The sequence below is a fragment of the Carica papaya genome, chromosome 3 (assembly GCF_054855325.1).
Source record: "Carica papaya isolate Zhongbai chromosome 3, ASM5485532v1, whole genome shotgun sequence".
NCBI lineage: Eukaryota > Viridiplantae > Streptophyta > Magnoliopsida > Brassicales > Caricaceae > Carica > Carica papaya.
Genome location: NC_142311.1, coordinates 27816273 through 27835080, shown reverse-complemented (window position 1 = coordinate 27835080; position 18808 = coordinate 27816273). Strand labels below are relative to the sequence as shown.

Sequence of the window (18808 nt, the reverse complement as noted above, 5' to 3'; positions counted from 1 at the left end):
TAAGGTAAAAAGTCACATTACAAAAAAACATTAACTTTACTTTATAATAATGTGATTAGTTTTTTTAATAATATATCTCTAATTTAGAAATGTATTTATATACCAATATATGAAATTTTGTTAGTAATTAACCTTAAAAAAAAGATCTAATTGTCAATGAAAATTTTTAAATACCCTTTAACATCATACTCAAAGTATAGTGTAATATAAAAAAATAAGTCGATAACAATAAAAATTTAAAATAAATAGAGAAGGTAACCATGATACTTCTTCTTTGCATCAATTAAGAGGGCTAACTAATTATTGAAGAACAATTATAATATGAGAAGAGAATAAATGTTAGGGTTGATTATTTTATACAAGCTGTGAAAAATGTAAGCCTTATTTTATACTATAACTTATGAAATCTTTGAACTCAAAAAAAGAATCATAAAATATTCAAAGTAAATAGAGAATTGTGGCTATTTAAAATGTGATTTCTTAAATAAAGAATCCATTTATATTTGGGACGTGATTTTATTATACTTATTGGATATTTTACTTAATTTATATAAAATGCTTATTAATATTGATTTTATCAGTTTTATGGCTGCCATTATGGTACAAAATGAGTTTTTTCAAATAAATTTTTTTTTAATTTAATTTTTATGTTGAAGAACTCGTTAGCCATTTACTTTAAAACTTAAGAAATAATTTTGTTGAGATAATGTTAAAAGTTTATCATGTCGTAATATATTTTTTTGAATTATAAGCAACAACAACACAATCTTATGGTCTTTTTAATCTAAAAAACCTATAACAATTTATATAGTTTTACAACTTTTTTTCAATTTTTAGAAGATGAGTTTGGGAGTTCAAAATTCTGAATGAAGATGGTGAATGCTATTGGAACAATAAAGCTCAAAAGGAAAGGTGAATTAAGGAAAATGAGATAGATGGAAATAGCTGTGAATATTTTTTGCTAACTACTTTCTAATTTCCTAATTTTTGTCTTTAAAACACCAATTTAATAATAATAGTTAACTCAGTCTATCCTCTTTACATTTCTTTACTGTACTGTACATACATATGTATGTAGAGTTATTATCTTGATAATTAATTAAAATTATATAATTAAGTGTTAAGTGCTATAAAATATAAATAAATTTGTCGACCATACAAGTACGACACCATAAATTTTTTTTTTTAAATTATATAAACAAAACTTAAAGAATCACAATCATTTAATAATTTTTTATTTCAAATTAGTGATTTAAAAATAAAAAATATATAACAAAAATTAACTAATTTTCTAAATTCAAAGCTACAGATGTTTCACATTTTCTATGTATACATATGGTATATATAAAAAAGTATGTGGTAAAGTTTAATTTATTTTATTGATTTTTTCATAATACTATTATATAAGAGAATTTCATCAAAATCCTTACAAGATATCAAGATTCTTATTCGATAGAAATTTATGATATGCAACTAGATTTTTTTGTCTTCAAATGCGTTTGTTATTTTTTGAGAAACAATAGTTTATTAAACAATTGGATATTTTTTCTATTATTCTAAAGTCCTGGATTCATGAAAAAATTGATTATTAATTCTTTTTTTTTGTTAAAAATGAATGCTTGATCAGCATGTTAAATTTTTTATTTCATCACCTACATTCTCATTGTTTTTTTTTGTTGATTTTATGGTTTTTATTAATTAATATGATGCACTTGTTTGTTTCTTTTGAAAAATTTACTATATTTTATAATAATGTGATTAGTTATTTTAATGCAATATTTTAGTTTAAATTATATATTTATATACCAATATATAAAAATCGATTAAAATTTAACATCGAAAACATTATCTAATTGTTAATTAAAATTCTAAAATAACATTTAACATCCTACATACTGTAATATAAAAAATATTAGCCGATAATGATAACATCTCAAACAATAAACTAAAGGTTTATATGGTTACAACACTTAGCACCTTGTGAACCTTTTAAATGATTGTATACTCGCACAAATTTTACTTTCTAATATTAACTTAACTTATTGCTAATTATTTTAAGTTTAATTAATATGATATATTTGTAAGTTTTTTGAGTTTTGCGGACGGGGCGTTAAACGTTACACGCCACCGAAGCCATGGTCTGCTAGTTCATTCGCCAGCATGAGTCGTAGTGGCGGGGCATTTTGCTTAATATTTTTCGTGCATTCATTTATAGTCCATCATGAGATAAGAGTATCATTATGAGTATCTTACATAGTAGAACAATGAAAATAAAAGTGTGGCGGGCGGTCCTTTCATCTGGGGGTTAGTCGAGGCACCGGGGCATTTTGCTCTATATTAGAACTAGAAGCAGAGGTGAGGTGTGTGCGCACAGTGAAACAAATGATGGGAGGAGGGAGGAAAGGAGAAGAGATATATGTGTTTGCAACGTGAAATGGAACGGGTGCGATCATACCAGTATTAATGCACTAGAGCCCATCTGAACTCTGCAGTTAAGTAAGCTTGGGCGAGAGTAGTAATCGGGTGGGTGACCTATTAGGAAGTCCTTGTGTTGCACCCGTCTTTTTGTAAACAGGGCATTAAACGTTACTGGTGACCGGAGCCACGATCTGCCAGTTCATTTACAAACGTGAGTCACGGCGGTAGGACATGTTGCTTAATATTTTTTGTGCATTCATTTATAGTTCATCACGAGATAAGAGTATCATTATGAGTATCTTACATAGTAGAACAATGAAAACAAAGATGTGGCAGGTGGTCCATTTATCTAGGTGTTAATCGAGGTGCTGGGGCATTTCGCTCTATATTAGAACTAGAAGCAGAGGTGAGGTGTGTGCGCATAGTGAAACAAATGATGGGAGGGGGGAGGGAAGGAAAAGGGATATATATTTACAACGCAAAATGGAACAGGTGTGATCATACCAGTATTAATGCACCAGATCCCATCTGAACTCCGTAGTTAAGCATGTTTGGGCGAGAGTAGTACTCAGATGGGTGTCCTCTTGGGAAGTCCTTGTGTTGAACCGTCTTTTTGTAGATGGGGTGTTAAACGTTACCAGTGACCAGAGCCACGGTCCGCTAGTTCATTTGTAAATGTGAATCACCGCGACGGGGCATGTTGCTTAATATTTTTTTTTACAATTATTTATAGTCCATTGCGTGATAAGAGTGGTATTACGAGCATCTTAGATAGAAGAACAACGAAAAAAAGAGGTGAGGAAGGCGGTCCGTTCATCTGGGCCTCAGTCGAGGCACCGGGTTTTTTTGCTCTATATTAGAACTAAAAGTAGAGGTGAGGTGTGCGCGCACAACGAAACAAATGATGGGAGGGGGGAAACAAAAAAAAGGGTACATGTATTTGCAGCATAGAATGTAACTAGTACGTCCATACCAGCATAAATATATTGGATCCTATCCAAACTCTGCAGTTAAGCGTGCTTGAGCGAGAGTAGTACTAGGATGGGTGACTTCTTGGGAAGTCCTCGTGTTGCACCTTTCTTTTTGCCGACGGGGTGTTAAACATTACCCGTGACCAAAGCCACGGTCCCCCAATTCATTCACCGGTGTGAGTGGTGGCACCGGGGCATTTTATTTAATATTTTTTGTGGATTTATTTATAGTCCATCATGAGTAAGAGTGTCATTATGAGTATCTTACATAGTAGAATAATAAAAATAGAGGTGCAGCAGGAGGTCCGTTCATCTGGGCATTAGTCGAGGCACCAGGGCATTTCGCTCCATATTAGAACTAGAAACAGAGGTGCGTTGTGCATGCACAACAAAATAAATGGTGGGAGGAGGAGAGGGAAGGATAATGAACATATGTATTTGTAGTGCAGAATAGGATGAGTGTGATCATACCAATATTAATGCACCAAATCCCATAAGAACACCGAAGTTAAGCTTGCTTGGGCGAGAGTAGTACTAGGATTAGTACCTTTTGGGAAGTCTTTGTGTTGCACCTGTCTTTTTGCAGACAAGGCATTAAACGTTACGTGCGACCAAAGCCACGATCTGCTAATTCATTTGCCAGCGTGAGTCACGGTGCCTGGGCATTTTGCTTAATATTTTTTGTGCATTTATTTATAGTCCATCACGACATAAGAGTGTCATTACGAGTATCTTACATAGTAAAATAACAAAAATAGAGGTACAGTGGGCGGTCCGTTCATATAGGCGTTAGTCGAGGCACCGAGGCATTTTGCTCTATATTAAAACTTGAAGTAGAGGTGTGGCTTGCATGCACAGCGAAAGAAATGGTAGGAGGGAGCAGGAAAGGAGAAGGGATATATGTATTTATAGTGCAGAATAGGATGGGGGGTGCGATCATACCAACACTAATGCACTGAATCCCATTAGAACTCCGTAGTTAAGTGTGCTTGTGCGAGAGTAGTACTAGGATTGGTTACCATTTAGAAAGTCCTCGTGTTGCACCCGTCTTTTTGCAGATGGGTCGTTAAATGTTATGCGCGACAAAAGCCACAGTTCGCTGGCGTGAGTCTCGACGGTGAGGTATTTTGCTTAATATTTTTTGTGCATTCATTTATAATCCATCATGAGATAAGAGTGTTATTACGAGTATCTTACTTAGTAGAATAACAAAAATAAAAGTGTGGCAAGTGGTCCATTCATCTGGGCATTAGTCGACGAGGTGGGGCATTTCGTTCTATATTAGAACTAGAAGCAGAGGTGAAGTGTGCACGTGCAGTGAAACAAATGATGGGAGGGAGAAGGGAAGGAGAAGGGGCACATGCATTTACAGTGCGGAATGGGATTGTTATGACCATACCAGTACTAATGCACAGGATCCCATCAAAACTCCATAGCTATGCGTGCCTGGGCGAGAGTAGTATTAGGATGGGTGACCTCCTGAGAATTCCTCATGTTGCACCAGTAATTTTCCAGATGGGGCGTTAAACATTGCGCGTGACCAGACTTATGGTCTGCTGGTTCATTCACAAACGTGAGTCGCAATGTTAGGGCATTTTGCTTAATATTTTTTGTGCAATCATTTGTATTTCACCACGTTATAAGAGTGTCATTACGAGCATCTTATATTGCAGAACACCAAAAACAAAAGTGCAGCAGGAGGTCCGTTCATTTGGGCATGAGTCAAAGTGTCAGGTCATGTCGCTTGATATTGGAAATAGAAGAAGAGGTGAGATGTGCACACACAGTGAAACAAATGATGGGAGGGGGAAGGGAAGGAAAAGGGGTATATGTATATGCAATGCAGAATGGGACAGGTGCGATCATACCAACACTAATGCACTGGATCCCATCATGACTCTGCAATTAAGCATGCTTGGTGACAGTAGTACTAGGATGGGTGACCTCCTGAAAAATTTTTGTGTTGTATCTGTCTTTTTTCGGACGAGACGTTAAACGTTACGTGCAACCGGAGCCACTATCTGCCGGCGTGAGTCGCGGTGCCGGGACATTTGGCTTAATATTTTTTGTGGATTCATTTATAGTCCACAACATAAAAAGAATGTCATTACAAGCATCTTATATAATAGAACAACAAAAAATGAGGTGCGGTAGGCGGTCCGTTCATCTGGGCGTGAGTCGAGGCACTAAGTCATTTCACTTGATATTAAAACTAGAAGCAAATGTGCGGTGTGCGTGCATAAGGAATCAAATGATGGGAGAGGGTAGGGAATGAGAAGGGGTATATGTATACGCAGCAGGCAATGGGACAGGTGCGATCATACCAGCACTAATGTACCGAATCATATTAGAACTCCGTAGCTAAGAATGCTTGGGCGAGAATAGCACTAGAATGGGTGACCTCTTGGGAACTTTTTGTGTTGCACCCGTCGTTTTTTGGATGGGGTGCTAAACGTTACGTGTGACCGGAGCCACAGTCTGCCGGCATGAGTCGCGACGCTGGAGAATTTTGCTTAAGATTTTTTGTGCATTCAGTTATAGTCTACTACCTAATAAGAGTGTCATTACTAGTATCTTACATAGTATAACAGCAAAAAATGAGGTGTGGCAGGCGGTCCGTTCAACTAGGTGTGAGTCGAGGTGCTGGGGCATTTCACTTGATATTAAAATTAGAAGCAGAGCTGTGGTGTGCGCGCACAGCGAAACAAATGATGGGAGGGGGAGGGAAGGAGAAAGGGTATATGTATTTGCAGCGCACAATGGAACGGGTGTGATCATACAAGCACTAATGTACCGGATCCTATAAGAACTCCGCAATAAAGTGTGCTTGAGCGAGAGTAGTACTAAGATGTGGGACTTGTTGGGAAGTCCTCCTGTTGCACTCGCCTTTTTGCAGACGGGACATTAAATGTTACGCACGACCGCCAGTTCATTAGCAAACATGAGTTGTGGCGCCAGGATATTTTACTTAATATTTTTCATACAATTATTTATAGTCCACCCCGTGATAAGAGTGTCATTACGAGCATCTTACATAGTAGAACAACGAAAACAGAGGTGCGACGGATTGTTCGTTTATCTGGGCTTAAGTTGAGGTGCCGGAGTGTTTCATTTGATATTAGAACTAGAAGCAAAGGTGCGGTGTGCACGCACAACAAAACAATTGATGGGAGGGGGAGAGAGAAGGCAAAGGGTATATATATGCAGCGCGGAATGGGTCGGGTGCGATCATACAAGCACTAATGCACCGGATCCTATAAAAACTCCATAGTTAAATGTGCTTGAGCGAGAGTAGTACTAGGATGGGTGACCTCATGGGATGTGCTTGTGTTGCGCTCGTCTTTTTGCAGACGAGACGTTAAACGTGATGCGCGATAGGATCTATGGTCCATCAGTTCATTCGCTAACGTGAGTTGCAGGGCCGAGGTATTTTGCTTTATCTTTTTTGTGCATTCATTTATAGTCTACCACGTGATAAGAGTATTATTATGACTATCTTACATAGTAGAATAATAAAAACAGTGGGGGGGGGGGCAGTCCGTTCATCTAGGCGTTAGTGAAGGCGCAGGGGCATTTCGCTTGATATTAGAACTAGAAGTAGAGTTGCAATTTGTGTGCACAACAAAACAAATGATGGAAGGGGGGAGGGAAGGAGAAGGGATATATGCATTTGCAGTGCAGAATAGGATGGTTGCGATCATACCAGCACTAATGCACCGGATCCCATCAGAACTCTGAATTTAAGCGTGCTTGGATGAGAGTAGTACTAGGATCGGTGATCTTTTAGGAAGTCTTCATGTTGTACCTGTCTTTTTGCGGATGGGGCCTTAAACGTTATGCGCAACCAAAGGTACAGTCTGCCAGTTCATTCGCCAACGTGACTCGTGGCGCCTAAGAATTTTGCTTAATATTTTTTGTGCATTTATTTATAGTCCATCACGACATAAGAGTGTCATTATGAGTATCTTATATAGTAAAACGACAAAAATAGATGTGCAGCAGGTTATCTGTTCATCTGGGCATTAGTCGAGGCGCTGAGGCATTTCACTCTATATTAGAACTAAAAGTAGAGATGTGGTGTACGAGCAAAGTGAAAAAAAATTGCAGGAGGGGGTAGGGAAGGAGAAGGGATATATGTATTTGCGGCGCAGAATAGGATGGGTGTTATCATACCAGCAATAATTCACCGGATCCCATAATAACTTCATAGTTAAGCGTGCTTGGACGATACTAGTACTAAGATTGGTTGCCTTTTGGGAAGTTCTAGTGTTGCACCTGTCTTTTTACAGATAGGGGATTAAACGTTACCAGTGACCAGAGCCATGGTCTGCCGATTCATTCGCAGACGTGAGTCGCAACGACAGGGCATGTTAAGCATGCTTGGGTTAGAGTAGTACTAGAATTGGTGACCTCTTGCGAAGTCCTCATTTTGCACCCATCTTTTTGCAGACAGGGTGCTAAACATTACTAGTGACCAGAGCCACGGTCTACCAGTTCATTCACAAACGTGAGTCGCAGTGACAGGGCATGTTGCTTAATATTTTTTGATGCAATTATTTATAGCCCATTATGTGATAAAAGTGTCATCATGAGCATCTTACATAGAAAAACAACGTAAACAAAGGTGCGGGGGGCGGTGCGTTCATCTGGGCCTCAGTTAAGGCACCGAGGCATTTCGCTCTATATTAGAACTAGAAGCAGAGGTGAGATGTGTGCGCACAGTGAAACAAATGATGGGAGGGGGAAGGGAAGGAGAAGGGGCACATGCATTTACAGCGCATAATGGGATGGGTGTGATTATACCAGCACCAATGCACTGTATCCCATCAGAACTCTATAGTTAAACGTGCTTGGGCGAGAGTAGTACTAGGATAGATGACCTCCTAAGAAGTCCTCATATTGCACCTATCTTTTTACAGATGGGACATTAAACGATACCCGCGATCGAAGCCACGGTCCGCTAGTTCATTCACCAGTGTGAGTCACGACTCTTGGGCACTTTGCTTAATATTTTTTGTGCATTTATTTATAGTTCATTAGGAGATAAAAGTGTTATTACGAGTATTTTACATAATAAAACAACAAAAATAGAGGTACAGCGAACGGTCCATTCATTTGGGCATTAGTCGAGGCACCGGGGCATTTCTCTCTATATTAGATTAGAAAAAGAGGCACGGTGTGCGCGCACAGCGAAACAAATGAAGGGAGGGCAGAGAGAAGGAGAAGGGGTACATGTATTTACAGTGTGTAATAGAACAGGTCCGATCATACCAACACTAATATCCTGGATCCCATAAGAACTCCATAGTTAAGTGTCCTTGAACGAGAGTAGTACTAGGATGGGTTACTTCTTGCGACGTTCTCGTTTTGCACCTGTCTTTTAACAGATGAAGCGTTAAACATTACGTGTTACTAGACTTATAGTCCGCTGGTTCATTCGTAAACGTGAGTCGTGGCACCGAGGCATTTTACTTAATATTTTTTGTGTAATCATTTATAGTCCACCACGTGATAAGAGTGTCATTTCGAGCATCTTATATTATAAAACAATAAAAACAAAGGTGCAGCAAACACTCCATTCATCAAGGCATGAATCGAGGCACCGGGTCATGTCACTTGATATTAAAACTAGAAGAAGAGGTTAGGTGTGCACGCATAATGAAACAAATGATGGGAGGGGGGAGGGAAGGAGAAGGGGTATATGTTTGTGCAGTGTGGAATGGGATAAGTGCGATCATACCAGCACTAATACACCGGATCCCATGAGAACTCTGTAGTTAAGCGTGCTTTGGCGAGAGTAGTACTAGGATTGGTTACCCTTTGGGAAGCCCTCGTGTTGCACCTATCTTTTTATGGATAGGTCGTTAAATGTTACACGCGACAAGAGTCACAGTCCGCCAGCGTGAGTCGTGGTGGCGAGGCATTAATGCCTTGATGCCTCGACTCACACCCAGATGAATGGATTGCCTACCATAACTTATTTTTCGTTGTTCTATTATGTAAGATGCTCGTAATGACACTCTTATTATGTGGTGGACTATAAATGAATGTACGAAAAATATTAAACAAAATGCCCCAACACCATAACTCACACCGGTGAATGAACCGGCAGACCGTGTCTCTGATCGCGTGTAACGTTTAACGTCCTGCTCAAAAAAAGACGAGTGCAACACGAGGAATTCCTAGGGGGTCACCCAACCTAGTACTACTCTCACCCAAGCAAGCTTGACTATAGAGTTCTGATGGGATCCGGGGCATTAGTGCTGGTATGCACCTGTTCTATTTCGCGCTGCAAATAAATATACTCCTTCTCCTTCCCTTCACCCTCTCATCATTTATTTTGCTGTACGTGCATAGTGCACCTCTGCTTCTATTTCTAATATCAAGCGAAATGCCCCAGTGCCTCGACTCATGCCAAGATGAACGGACCGCCCACCACACCTCTATTTTTGTTGTTCTACTATGTAAGATGCTCGTAATAACACTCTTATCACATAGTGGACTATAAATGATTGCACAAAAAATATAAATAAAAATGCCCTGGCGTTGTGACTCATGTTTGTGAAAGAACTGGTGGACCATGGCTATGGTCGCGCATAACATTTAATGCCCCGTTTGCAAAAAGATGGGTGCTACACGAGGACTTCTAAGGAGGTCACCCATTCTAGTATTACACTCGACAAGGCACGTTTAACTGTGAAGTTCTGATTAGATATAGTACATTAGTGCTGGTATGATTGCACCCATCCCATTTCCCGATGCAAATACATGTGCCTCTTCTCTTTCCCTCCCCTATCACATCATTTCTTTCTTTGTGTGTGCACACCTAACCTTTGCTTCTATTTCTAATATCAAGCGAAATGACCCAACACCTCAACTCACGCCCAAATGAACGGACCACCCACCGCACCTATGTTTTTATTGTTCTACCAATTAAGATGCTTGTAATGACACTCTTATCTCACCCAAGCATGCTTAATTGTGGAGTTCTGATTGGATCTGGTGCATTGGTGTTGGTATGATCATAACCTTCCCATTTTGCGCTCAAATTCATATATCCCTAATCATTCCATCCCCCTCCCATCATTTGTTTCGTTGTGTGCGCACACTGCACCTCAGCTTCTAGTTATCATATTAAGCAAATTGGCCTAGCTCCCTAACTCACGCCCAGATGAACGGATCGCCTGCCGTACCTTTTTTTTCCTTTTTCTACTACATAGGATGCCCGTAATGACACTCTTATCACTTGATGGACCATAATGTATGCATGAAAAAGAAAAAGTAAAATGTTCTGATGCCACAATTCACGATTGCGAATGAAGTAGTGGACCGTGGCTCCAGCCGTGTGTAACGTTTAACGTTCTGTAGGCAAAAAGACGGGTGCAACACAAGAACTTCCCAGGAGGTCACATCCTAGCACTATTCTTGCCCAAGCACGCTTAACTATGGAGTTCGGATGGGATCCGGTGCTTTAATGCTGGCATGATCGCACCTGTCCCATTTTGCGCTGCAAATACATATATCCCTTCTTATTCCCTCCCCCCCTCCCATTATTTGTTTCACTGTGTGCGCACACTGCACCTCTGATATTAGTTCTAATATAGAGAAAAATGCCTCGCACCTCGACTCATGCCCATATGAACGGACCGCCCACCACACCCTATTTTCGTTATTCTACTATGTAAGATACTTGTAATGACATTCGTTTCTCATGATGGACTATAAATGAATTCAAAAAAAATATTAAACAAAATTCCCTTGCACCGCGACTCACGCCGGTAAATGAATCAACGGATTGTGTCTCCCGTCGCACGAAACATTTAATGCCCCGTCCACAAAAAAAACGAAAAGGGAGGATTTCCCAGAAGTTCACCCATCCTAGAACTACTCTCGCCCAAGCAAACTTAGCTACAGAGTTCGGATGGGATCCGGTGCATTGGAGCTTGTACGATCGCACCTATCCCATTCTGCGCTATATATACATATACCCCTTCTCCTTCCCTCCCCCCTCCCATCATTTATTTCATTCTACGCATACACCGTACCTCTAATTCTAGTTCTGATATCAAGCAAAATGACTCGACGCCTCGACTCACACCCAAATGGATGGACCGCCCGCCACACCTCTGTTTTTGTTGTTCTACTAATTAAGATGCTCGTAATGATACTCTTATCACGTGGTGGGTTATAAATGAATGCACACAAAAAAATTAAGCAAAATGTCCCGGCGCTACGACTCATACTGGCGAATAAACTAATAGACTGTGGCTCTTGTCGCGCATTACATTTAATACTCGGTCTATAAAAAGACGAGTGCAACATGAGGACTTCCAATTAGGTCACCCATTTAAGTACCGTTCTTGCCTAAACATGCTTAATTGTGGAGTTCTGATGGGATCCAGTGCATTTGTGCTGGTATGATCGCACCCATAATAATTTGCGTTGCAAATACATATACCCTTCTTCATGCCTTAAACCCCTCCCATCATTTGTTTCATTGTGTGCGCACATTGCACCTCTGATATTAGTTCTAATATAGAGTAAAATGCCCCGCGCCTTGACTCATTCCCATATGAACAGACCACCCGCCTCACCTCTGTTTTTGTTGTTCTACTATGTAAGATACTTGTATTGACATTCTTATCTCGTGATGGATTATAAATAAATTCATAAAAAATATTAAACAAAATATCCTTGCACCACAACTCGCGTCGGAGAATGAACCGGTGGACCAAGTCTCTAATCGCGGGTAACGTTTAATGCCCCATCCGTAAAAAGACGGGTGCAAAACGAGGACTTCCTAGGAGGTCACCTATCTTAATACTGCTCTAACCTAAGCACACTTGACTATAGAGTTCATATGGGATTCGGTGCATTAGTGCTGGAATGATCTACCCCTTCTAATCCACGCTGTAAATACATATTCCCCTTTTCCTTCTCTCATTCCTCTCAACATTGGTTTCGTCGTGCACATACACCGTACCTCTTCTTCTAGTTTTAATATCAAGCCAAATGCCCTGGCGCCTCGACTCACGTTCAGATGAACGAACCACCCGCCGCACCTCGCTTTTTATATTTCTACTACATAAGATACTCATAATGACACTCCTATCACGTGATGGACTATAAATGAATCCACAAAAAATATTAAGTAAAATGTTGGCACCACGACTCACGCCGGCAGACTATGGCTCTATTTATGGGTAATGTTTAATGCTGCAACTGTAAAATGATAGGTGAAACACGAGGACTTCCTAGGAGGTCACCTATCCTAGTACTACTCTCCCCAAACACGCTTTACTGCAGAGATCTGATGGGATCCGATGCATTAGTGTTGGTATGATTTCACCTGTCACATTCTGTGCTCCAAATACATATACCCCTTCTCCTTCCCTCCCACCTCGCATAATTTATTTTATTGTGCGCGCACACCACACCTCTCTTTCTAGTTCTAATATCAAGCAAAATGCTCTGGCACCTCAACTCATGCCTAGATAAATGAACTGCCTGCCGCACCTCTATTTTCATTGTTCTTGTATGTAAGATACTCGTAATGACACTCTTATCACGTGGTGGGCAATAATTGAATGCACGAAAAATATTAAGCAAAATACCCCAGTGCCGCGATTCACATTTGCGAATGAACTGACGGATCATCGCTCTTGTCCCGCGTAACGTTTAACGCCCTGTTTGTAAAAGGAAGGGTGTAACTCGAGGACTTATCAGGAGTTCACCAATCCTAGTACTACTTTTTCCCGTGCACGCTTAACTGCGGAGTTCTCATCGGATCTGGTGAATTAGTGCTGGTATGATCGCACCCAATCCATTTTCCACTGTAAATACACATGTGATAAAAGTGTCATTACGAGTATCTTACATAGTATAACAACAAAATCAGAGATGTGGGCGGTCCATTCATCTGGGCGTGAGTCGATGTACTGGGTCATTTCTCTTGATATTAGAACTAGAAGCAGAGGTGAGGTGTGCGTGCACAGTGAAACAAATGATGGGAGGGTGGACAGAAGGAGAAGGGGTATATTTTTATGAAATGCGGAATGGGACAGGTGTGATAATACAAGCACTAATGCACTAGATCCCATCAGAACTCAGCAGCTAAGCGTGCTTGGGCGAGAGTAATTCTAGGATGGGTGACCTTCAAGGAAGTCCTCCTATTGTACCCGTCTTTTTGCGGACGGAGCATTAAACGTTACACGCGATAGGAGCCACGGTCCGTCAGTCCATTCAAAAACGTGAGTTGTGGCGCCAAAACATTTTGTTTTATCTTTCGTGCATATAGTCCACCACATGATAAGATTGTCATTATGAGCATCTTATATAGCATAAAAATGAAAAAAGAGCTGCGACGGGTGATCTGTTCATCTGGGCATGAGTTGGGCCACCGAGGCATTTCACTTAATATCAAAACTAGAAATTGAGGTGCTGTGTGTACGCAAATTGAAACAAATGATGGGAGGGGAGATTGAATGATTATGGGTACATGGATTTGAGCGCGAAATAGAAAGGTTGCGATCATACCAACACTAACGCTCTAGATCCAATAAGAACTCCACAGTTAAGCGTGCTTGGACAAGAGTAGTACTTAGATGGGTGACCTATTTGGAAGTTCTCGTGTTGCCCTGTCATTTTGCAGACACGGTGTTAAACTTTATGCATGACCAAAGCCACGGTCTGCTGGTTTATTCGACCACATGAGTCACGATGATGAGGTATTTTGGTTAATATTTTTTGCGCATTCATTTATAATCCACCATGTGATAAAAGTGTCATTACGAGCATCTTAATTAGTAGAACAACAAAAACAGAGATGTAGCAGGCGATCCGTTCATCTGGGTGTGAGTCGAGGCACTGGGTCATTTCGCTTGATATTAAAACTAGAAGTAGAGGTGAGGTATGCGCACACAACGAAACAAATGACAGGAGGGGGGAGGGAATGAAAAAGGGTGTATGTATTTGCAGTGCGAAATGGAACTGGTACGATCATACCAGCACTTATGCACTGGATCCCATCAAAACTTTATATCTAAGCGTGTTTGGGCAAGAGTAGTAATAGGATGGGTGACCTCTTAGGAAGTCTTGGTGATGCATCTCATCTTTTTGCAGATAGAGTGTTAATATTACACGCGACCGTAGCCACGGTCCACTAGCTCATTCGCCGATGTGAATCGGGGCACCAGGACATTTTGCTTAATATTTTTCATGCATTCATTTATAGTCCACCACGTAATAAGAGTGTCATTGCGAGGATCTTAAATAGTAAAACAACGGAAAATGAGGTGTGGCGAGCGGTCCTTTAATCTGGGCATGAGTCGATGTGCCGGGCCATTTCACTTGATATTTATACTAGAAACAGAAGTACAGTGTGCGCCCACAGTGAAACAAATGACGAGAGGGGGGAGGGAAGAAGAAGTGGTATATGTATTTGTAGCGGGGAGGGGAAGGGGTGCGATCATACCAGTAATAATGCACCGGATTCCATCGAACTCCGCAATTAAGCATGTTTGGGCAAGAGTAGTACTAGGATGGGTGACCTCTTTTGAAATCTTCGTTTTGTACTCATGTTTTTACAGATGGGGCGGTACATGTTACGTGTGACTAGAGATACGGTTTGTCAGTTCATTCTCCAGCGTGAGTCACGGTGTTGAGGCATTTTACTTAATATTTTTTGTGCATTCATTTATAGTCGATCATGAGATAAGAATATCATTACGAGTATCTTACATAGTAGAAGAACAAAAATAGAGGTATGGTGGGTAGTCCGTTCATCTGGGCGTGAGTCAAGATGCCGGGGTATATTGCTGGATATATCAACTAGAAACAGAGGTGCAGTGTGCGTGCACAACGAAACAAATGATAGGAGGGGGGAAGGGAGGAGAAGTGGTATATGTATTTGCAGCAAAAAATGGAAGGGGTGCGATCATACCAACACAAATTCACCGAATCCCATCGTGCTTGGACGAGAGTAGTACTAGGATGGGTGACCTCCTGAGAAGTGCTCGTGTTGCACTCGATTTTTTACGGTCGGAGCGTTAAATGTTATGTGCGACCAAAGACACGGTCCGCTGGTTCAATTACCGGCATAAGTCGCGGTGTGGGGGCATTTTGCTTAATATTTTTTATGCATTCATTTATAGTTTATCACGAGATAAGAGTGTCATTACGAGTATCTTACATAGTAGAACAACAACAATATAGGTGTGGTGGGCGATCCATTCATCTGAGCGTGAGACGAGGCGCTAGGACATTTTGCTCTATATTAGAACTAGAAGCAGAGGTGCGGTGTGCATGCACAGCGAAACAAATGATAGGAGGGGGAAGGGAAGGAGAAGGAGTATATGTATTTTCAGCGGATAATGGAAGTCGTTCGATCATACCAGCACTTAGTCACCAGATCCCATCAGAACTCTGTAGTTAACTATGCTTGGGCAAAAGTAGTATTAGGATTAATGACCTCTTGGGAATTCCTCGTGTTGCAATCGTCTTTTTGCAGATGGGGTATGAAACACTAGGAGGGACCAGAGCCACGGTCCACTGGTTTATTTGCAAACTTGAGTCTCAGTGTTGAGCTATTTTCGTTAATATTTTTCATGCATTCATTTATAGTCCAGCATGTGATAAGGGTCTCATTACGAGTATTTTACATAATAGAACAACGAAAACAGAGGTATGGCAGGTAGTCCATTCATCTGGGCATGAGTCGAAGCACTGTGGCATTTTACTTGATATTAGAACTAGAAACATAGTTGCGTATTTGTGCACACAACGAAACAAATGATAGGAGTGGGGAAGGAAGGAAAAGGGGTATTTGTATTTCAAGTACAAAATGGGAAGGGTGCGATCATACCAGCACTAATGCACAAGATCTCATCAGAACTCCACAGTTTAGCCTGCTTGGGCAGGAATAGTACTATGATGGGTGACCTCTTGGGAAGTCCTCATGTTGCACCCGTCTTTTTGCGGACGGGGTGTTAACCGTTATGCGCGAGATATGCGCGACAAGAGCCACAGTTCACCGGCGTGAATCATGTCGCCGGGACATTTTGCTTAATATTTTTCGTGCATTCGTTTATAGTCCACTATGTGATAATAGTGTCATTATGGGCAACTTACATTGTAGAACAACGAAAAATGAGGTGCGGCGGGCGGTCTGTTCATCTGGGCATGAGTTGAGGTGGTGGTGTATTTTGCTTGATATTAGAACTAGAAAAAGAGGTGCGGTGTGTGCGCACATCGAAACAAATGAAGGGAGGAGAGAGGGAAGGAGAAGTGGTACATGTATTTGCAACGCAGAATGGAAGGGGTGCAATCATACCAGCACTAATGCACTTCATCCCATCAAACTCTGCAGTTAAACGTGTTTGGGAAAGAGTAATACTAGGATGGGTGACCTCCTAGGAAGTTCTCGTGTTGCACCCGTCTTTTTTCATATGGGGCATTAAACGTTACGTGCGACCGAAGACACGATCCACAAGTTCATTCACCAATGTGAGTCGCAGCGTCGGCGTATTTTGCTTAATATTTTTCGTGCATTCAATTATAGTCTATCATAAGATAAGAGTATAATTACGAGTATCTTACATAGTAAAACAAAAAACATAGAGGTGCGGTGTACTATCCATTCATCTCGGTGTGAGTCGAGGCGCTAGGATATTTCGCTTTATATTAAAACTAGAAGCAGAGTTTCAGTGTGCACGTACAACAAAAAAATGACAGGAAGGGGGAGGGAAGGAGAAGTGGTATATGTGAATGTAGCAAAGAATATAAGGGGTGTGATCATACCAGTACTAATACACCGGATCCCATCAAACTTCGTAGTTAAGCATTCTTGGACGAGAGTAGTACTAGGATGGGTGACCTCTTGGGAAGTCCTCATGTTCCACTTATCCTTTTGTGGACGGGACGTTAAACATTATGCAAGACTCTGGAGTCACAGTCTCCAAGAGTAAGTCGCAGTGCTGGAACATTTTACTTAATATTTTTCATGAGTTCATTTATAGTCCGCCACATGATGATAATTTCATTACGAGCATCTTTATAGTGGAACAATAAAAAATAAGGTACGGCGGGCGGTCCATTCATTTGTACATGAGTTGAGGCACCGGGGCATTTCGCTTGATATTAGAACTAGAAGCAGAGGTGCAGTGTGCACTCACAGCGAAACAAATGACAAGAAGGGGGAGGGAAATAGAAGGGTTATTTGCATTTGCAATGCGAAATGGTACTGGTGCGATGATACCACCACAATGCACCAGATCTTATCAAAACTCCACAGTTAAGCATACTTGCAGATGGGGCGTTAAACGTTACGTGCGACCGAGGCCACGGTCCGTTGGTTTATTCGGCAACGTGAGTCATGGCTCCCGGGCATTTAGTTTAATATTTTCTGTGCTTTCATTTATAGTCCACCACGTTATACGAGTATGATTACAAGTATCTTATAAATTAGAACAACAAAAATAGAGGCACAGTGGGAAGTCTATTCATCGGGGCATCAGTTGAGGCACCGGGGCAATTCACTTAATATTAGAACTACAAGCAGAGGTGCGGTGTGCATGCATAGTGAAATAAATGATGGGAGGGGGGAGGGAAGGAGAATGGGTACATATATTTGCAGCGACAAAAGGGACAGGTGCGACCATACCAGCATTAATGCAACAGATTCTATCAGAACTCAACAGCTAAGCGTGCTTGGATGAGAGTAGTACTAAGATGGGTGACCTCCTGCGAAGTCCTCGTGTTGCACCCATTTTTTTACAAACAAGATGTTAAACGTTACATGTGATCGAAGCCACAGTATGCCAGTTCATTCACCAGTGTGAGTTGCAGCGCCGGGGCATTTATCTTAATATTTTTTATGCATTCATTTATAATCCACCACATGATAAAAGTATCATTACGAGCATCTTACATAGTATAACAATGAAAAAAGAGGTGCGGGAGGGGTTACGTTCATCTTGGGGTGAGTCAAGACACTAGGACATTTTGCTTGATATTAGAACTAGAAGCAAAGGTGTTGTGTGTACGCATAGTAAAATAAATGATGGAAGGGAGGATGGAAGGAGAAGGCATATATGTATTTGTAGCACGGAATGATATGGGTGCGATCATACCAGCACAAATCACCGTATCCCATCAAAACTTCACAATTAAGTGTGCTTGGGTGAGAGTAGTATTAAGATGGGTGTCCTCCTGGGAAGTTCTTGGGTTACACCCATCTTTTTGCAGACGGAGGTGTTAAATGTTACTCACTATCGGAGCCACGTTTTGCTGGTTCATTCACTAGCGTGAGTCATGGTGCCGGATTGCTTAATAGTTTTTGTGCATTCATTTATAGTTCACCACAAAAAGGCTGGGTGTTAAACACTATGCGTGATTAGAGCTGCGGTCCTCCAATTCATTTA

The 18808-nt window shown here is 40.9% G+C and overlaps 12 pseudogenes; 10 read left to right on the top strand and 2 right to left on the bottom strand.

Annotated features, from left to right (window-relative positions):
* The first annotated feature begins 2441 nt into the window (after positions 1-2441).
* LOC148267510 (5S ribosomal RNA) lies at positions 2442-2560 on the top strand (annotated as a pseudogene).
* A 348-nt stretch (positions 2561-2908) lies between these two features.
* On the top strand, positions 2909-3027 carry LOC148267509 (5S ribosomal RNA; annotated as a pseudogene).
* A 1747-nt stretch (positions 3028-4774) lies between these two features.
* LOC148267508 (5S ribosomal RNA) lies at positions 4775-4893 on the top strand (annotated as a pseudogene).
* Positions 4894-5699: 806 nt separating this feature from the next.
* Positions 5700-5818, top strand: LOC148267507 (5S ribosomal RNA; annotated as a pseudogene).
* A 1260-nt stretch (positions 5819-7078) lies between these two features.
* LOC148267506 (5S ribosomal RNA) lies at positions 7079-7197 on the top strand (annotated as a pseudogene).
* A 981-nt stretch (positions 7198-8178) lies between these two features.
* On the top strand, positions 8179-8297 carry LOC148267505 (5S ribosomal RNA; annotated as a pseudogene).
* An 818-nt stretch (positions 8298-9115) lies between these two features.
* LOC148267504 (5S ribosomal RNA) lies at positions 9116-9234 on the top strand (annotated as a pseudogene).
* A 1532-nt stretch (positions 9235-10766) lies between these two features.
* Positions 10767-10883, bottom strand: LOC148267503 (5S ribosomal RNA; annotated as a pseudogene).
* Positions 10884-12622: 1739 nt separating this feature from the next.
* Positions 12623-12740, bottom strand: LOC148267502 (5S ribosomal RNA; annotated as a pseudogene).
* Positions 12741-16237: 3497 nt separating this feature from the next.
* Positions 16238-16356, top strand: LOC148267501 (5S ribosomal RNA; annotated as a pseudogene).
* Positions 16357-17172: 816 nt separating this feature from the next.
* On the top strand, positions 17173-17290 carry LOC148267500 (5S ribosomal RNA; annotated as a pseudogene).
* A 744-nt stretch (positions 17291-18034) lies between these two features.
* On the top strand, positions 18035-18153 carry LOC148267499 (5S ribosomal RNA; annotated as a pseudogene).
* Positions 18154-18808: the final 655 nt, after the last annotated feature.